The following is a 5,421-nucleotide window of genomic DNA, read 5'->3' as shown; positions in this document are numbered from 1 at the left end:
GACAATCAATACCACATATATTCATAGTAACAAATAGTACATGGTAGAGATACATGAACTGACTCCAACGATTACAAAATAAAGTCTAAAAGATAGTAACAAATCTTCGAGGTCTTCAATTTCTTTCTTCTTCCAAAACACAATCTTGTACTCTTGTGAAGGCAGTCAAAGATACATAACGAACCATAGACCTGTAGATACCGACGAAAGTTCTCCCATAACTTTTTGAGCCGCAATGCCAAGACTGCGTGTACGCACGCAACCATCGTCTTTGATACATGCCGTTCCTGAGTTGTAGCGGCTTGGCTGTTTCTCGGTTGTGTGCCCCTCGATCGCGGGACCGGCCCACCGCTTTACTCATTTTCGCGATGGACAGGCACCTCGTCGCTCTTGTTGTGGCGATGGACAAGCGTCTCTGATCTAGCGACAGAGTGTGTGTGGAAATCCAGTTCACTTATGAATCTAGGGAAGCTAATACAAATATACAATTGCCCTCGTTTGGCGAAAGATCAAAGCCAATCTCAAAGGTTTGATGATCCATCATGTCCCTTATTCATCTGTCAATTGCTGATATATAACAATTATCGATAATCAATAAAGAGGTTTGAGCTGTCAAAAGGAAAGTCTGAACACAAATTTGCTTGAGATGGGCTTTCTCGTCTCTATCTCTACTACTTATAAAGATACAAAGTGCCGTTGGAAAACTAGATCTCAGCCATCCATCCATCTGGATCTAACAATCCAGATTGATTTGTTCTCCCCACCACGTACGACTAATCTCTCATCTCTCACCCGCTAATTTTTGTTCCCCGCCTACGATGCCTCCCACCCCGTAACTTCCGCAGATCCTCATCACAACCTCCACAACTCCACGCCTCCCTAACGTAGATAGTCAGCCGAGCCTCCACACCTCCACGCCTCCTTGCCGCATCTGTACTACTTATAAAGGCACGAAGTGCCGTTGGAAAACTAGATCTCAACCATCCATCCATTTGGATCTAACAATCCAGATTGATTTGTTCTCCCCACCAGGTACGATTAATCTCTCATCTCTCACCCGCTAATTTTTGTTCCCCGCCTACGATGCCTCCCACCCCGTAACTTCCGCAGATCCTCATCACAACCTCCACAACTCCACGCCTCCCTAACGTAGATAGTCAGCCGAGCCTCCACACCTCCACGCCTCCCTGCCGCAGATCATCACCCAACCCTCCACGCCTCCCTGCCGCAGATCATCACGACGCCCAGACCGCGGCGGCACACCCAGTCTCTCAGTCGGAGATCGTCAACCACGCCAACCTCCACACTTTGACGTCTCCTTGCTGCGACAAGCCGTACATCCTCAGGACGCCCATACCACGATGGCACACCCAGCAAGGAACTCCACTCAGCAAGGAACTCCACGCACATCCAGAAAGAAACTGCGCGCAGCGAATCCAGATGAGAGCGATCATGTCCAAAAAGGAGATACCAATCTTGGGTGTGCCGGTTTTCAACAGGTTAATACCAATACAAAATCACAGTTGTCCACTTTAACTAAAGGTATTTGCTGATCCACTGTTTTTGTTGAATATGCGGCTTGCAATTTTGTAGATTCTGGAATAAACAACATATATGGTATCAAATCCAAATGTGTTTTCGAGTTCATGAAAAGTTAGACATGATATACAAAATCTCTCCAATATGATATGCAAAAAAACATAAACGTCATGCTGCATTGCTGTGAGATAGACTACCATACCTTACCAACAGTACCATTTCCAGTCCACACCAGCCTATATCATACTCCTGTCAAATGATGTATACTTCTCCTGCAAATGTAGTAGTGAGTAAGAACTACTTCTCCTACGAATGATGTTGTATACTTCTGTAGCATAAACAATAGTAGTTACAACAAAATATATTTGTCAGAGGTTTTATGTACATTTCTCTAGGAAATTATGTAACATTTTCCATGGAAATATTGTGTTAGGAGTAATGGTTCGGCTTGCTTTAGGCGATATTACAAACGTACTCATCCGCCGCTCTGATTCAACACAAGGTAAATACGAAAACCTTAATTTTAAACAGCTTTCCTATGAATATGCTTACTACTTGATCTTTCATATGTTTGCGTTCATAGATGGTCTAAATAATTCGCGTGTTGTCAACAATCAGCCAACACCATCTAACTGTGTGATGAAGGTAACATAACTGATTTTTAAAATTGTCAATTCCTTAAAATATCCTATACTAAATCTTTCTTCTGTTTTGCTCCAATCAAGGCCTGCATTCTTTAGCTACTCCAATTGCCATTAATAATTGTAAGTCAAGCCTTCAAGAGCAATCAAATAAGCATGCCAGAGAACGATACGCAAATATGAGCGTCAAAAAGGCAGAAGCATATCTCAAGAGTACTATCATAAACGGAAGACTATTATGGAAGCATATGTTGCTGAAGGTTTTCATTTGAATTCTTCCAAATCCAAACCTCGGTTTACAAATGTCTGCAGCCAATCAGCTCAGCTTCTATACAAGTGTCTCAAATAACCGATACCCGGTTGTTTCAGACTCCTATGAATATGTCTCAACAATGAAGTAACCAAATGTTTCCGTCTCCTACTATGAGTGTGTCTCAAAAGTGCAGTAACCAATTGGGTCGGATTCCTATGGATGTGTCTCAAAAGTGCAGTAACCAATTGTGCCAGATTCCTATGGATGTGTCACAAAAAGGCAGTAACCATATGGTTCAGTCTCCTATGAATGTTTCTGAAATAGCCAATGACCATATGGTTCACGATCCTATGGACGTTTCTAAATAGACAATAACCATAGGGTTCGGTCTCCTATGTATGGACGAAATTTGCTTACAAGTTTCCTAGATGTTATGGGCAATCCTGATAAACACTTCTTCCGAATTTCTGTTAATTTTATTCTATCTATAATATTTTATGAGATCATAAATTCTTACATATATATTTTGCATGTTGTCAGCCCACCATTCTCCTGAAAAAGCAGGTTCTACGCAGATGAATTTTCCTGAAGCGGAAAAAATGTCACAGGGCTCGATACTGCTCTACGAGTCCCGAACAAGTGGAGACTCTCCGTCAGAATAAGAGAACGTACTACCTAAACAATGGTATATTGATTAAGATATTATGTACATGTTCATATTCGCAGTTTGTACTTTCAGTTTTGCTTTATTAAGAATTACTACTACTGCTTCTAGAAAGGAGACTGTACCAATCAAAGCTGTGGAACATGTATCGTGAACAATGATGAAGATATTCAGGCTGCCACAATGGATGATATTCAAACTGATACACTGGTAGCAGATCCAGAATTATTTGATCCACCCAATAGTCATCCTTGCTTGCCTGGTAATTCATATATGCAAGTGAAATTTCGTGTCTATTGTTTCCTTTCATTTTGGCTCAAAGCTCTTGATTTTACATGGTAGAATGCTTGGAGACAAAAGGTAATAACGAAACTCGAGCAAACTCAAAAATAAGTTTTATCGTGTTATTCTTTTTAGATGTCATATTGAGTGAATACACAAGTTATTTTTTTCAGTAGTTAAGCAGATGGACGTGATGTTGTAACCTTTAGCTTCTTTTTAGTAGTATTGATGCACATTACTTGACACTAAACCATGCAATTTTGTACCATGAAGCTTCATACAGATAGCATGCTACAAAATTTAGAAGGGTGAAAATGAATGATACCAAAAGATAATTGTACCTGATGCATTCAAATACATGGGATGGATCAATATTTGTTCAATAAAACCTTAAAATTTCATGCCATTCTGTCCCATGGATCATGCATCACAGTAGATAGCAAAACAACCATTATGTCTACAGAATAAGCACACATCATATCTTGATTCTTGAATCTTTGCTTAAGCTGAATCAAAAAATCCTCTCATTGCAAGAAAAAGGAAATAAAAGCAGAGAGAATGGACCCGCCTGGATGGAGTCCCTGGAGGGCAGGCTTGAGCGGAGGCGTGGGGCAGGGGTTCCGGCCGGAGGTGGTCGTGCTCCCGTCGGTCGTGGGTCAGCATCGCTGGAGGTCGAAGTGGAGCCATCGGCAGATAGGAGGCGGGATGGGGAGAGCTGGATCCGGTGTGTCGCAGGGAGGAGGGCCGGGGCCGGGGAAGCAGCAGTACGGACGCGAGAGGTTGAGGCAGTAGGAGTCGATCTCTTGGTCGACGCGGCGACCAGAAACATGGAGAGCAGTGAGGATTGAGGAGTGAGGGGAAGGAGATGAGGCTGGGAGAGATACTATGGTGAGAAAAGTTCCTACTCTTCCGACCAACTCACATGGGTATGAATATTAGAAATTCATTATAATCTTAATTTATTAATGCAACACATAATGTAACACTGTATATGCAGCTGTCTGGTTATATGGTTTTTAATTTTGTGCACTCATGGTACGATGGAATGTTCCATTTTCCAATACCCAGAGTAAGTATTTACACCATGCTTATTTGTATAAACGATGCACATGAATTTTTTATATAATATTGTATAATGCATATGTAGGATGATATTCGACCGAGTAGACGATTTTTGGTTCATATTTTGAAGTATGCAGAGAATGAGGCTCTAAACAATATCCCAGCCATGCAACAAACCATCTTAGATCGCATACATAGATGGACCTCCAAGAAATAAACATAATATTTACATTATGTGTTGCAGGAATAAATGTTATATAGTTTTTTTTTTACTTTTGAATATATTTGTAATCGGTTATAATACATTTATGTGATGGTGTGTTTCACACGGGCACCCATTGTTAGACATTAGATACATTTAAGTGTCTTGGCATATAACACACTACAAGCAAAATGTGTTTGACAGTCTATGTTTTATGACACCATATAGGACGTGCGTTGCAGGTGCATGCTTACTAGTTCTGACAAAGAGCATTCCGATAGCGGGCCCACCCATTACGGCTAGGTCGCTAGCTAGTTAGTGAGTGAGACGACAGTTCGACCCAACTTAATGCCGGCTATCTACCCACAAACACATTTTCCCGCATGCCACCGTCATTAATGTGGCAACCCACTTGAAAGGACTTTTCTTCTCCTTATATGATTTTGTTGATAATGATAACATATTCTTTTGTGCGCCACTTGTGTGCCATGTCCAAAACTTCAGTCGATTTTTAGAGACATGGCATCCTCGCCGCACCCGTTTGTAACTTGTTCTGTTACCACTGCATGAGTTTCTAGACCATGTCTGTGGGTGCCAGTTTCTTCTAGGTTAGGTCAAGTACAATGTTTGCAAAGTGATTGACTGCATTTATTGGATGAGAGGTCAACTTTGAACCTCTTTCAAATGTTCTGATATAGACACCACATTGTTACACTCTCGTCACATAGGGGCATCTCTAACCAAAAGAGCAAAAAGCTTCAGAGGAGCAATTTTTTTT

The 5,421-nt window shown here is 41.3% G+C and overlaps 1 long non-coding RNA gene across 1 annotated transcript; it reads right to left on the bottom strand.

Moving 5' to 3' along the window:
* On the bottom strand, positions 1 to 4,274 carry LOC127295373 (uncharacterized). The gene is made up of 3 exons (XR_007847743.2): positions 3,223 to 4,274; positions 1,742 to 1,811; positions 1 to 1,596 (listed from the first exon to the last, which is right to left on the bottom strand). It is a non-coding gene; the product is annotated as an uncharacterized lncRNA (long non-coding RNA).
* Between the last annotated feature and the right edge of the window lie 1,147 nt (positions 4,275 to 5,421).

This window comes from Lolium perenne, chromosome 4, assembly GCF_019359855.2.
Source record: "Lolium perenne isolate Kyuss_39 chromosome 4, Kyuss_2.0, whole genome shotgun sequence".
NCBI classification, from domain to species: domain Eukaryota; kingdom Viridiplantae; phylum Streptophyta; class Magnoliopsida; order Poales; family Poaceae; genus Lolium; species Lolium perenne.
Note: the sequence above shows the minus strand (reverse complement) of the source record. Positions and strands in the feature narration are given on the sequence as shown.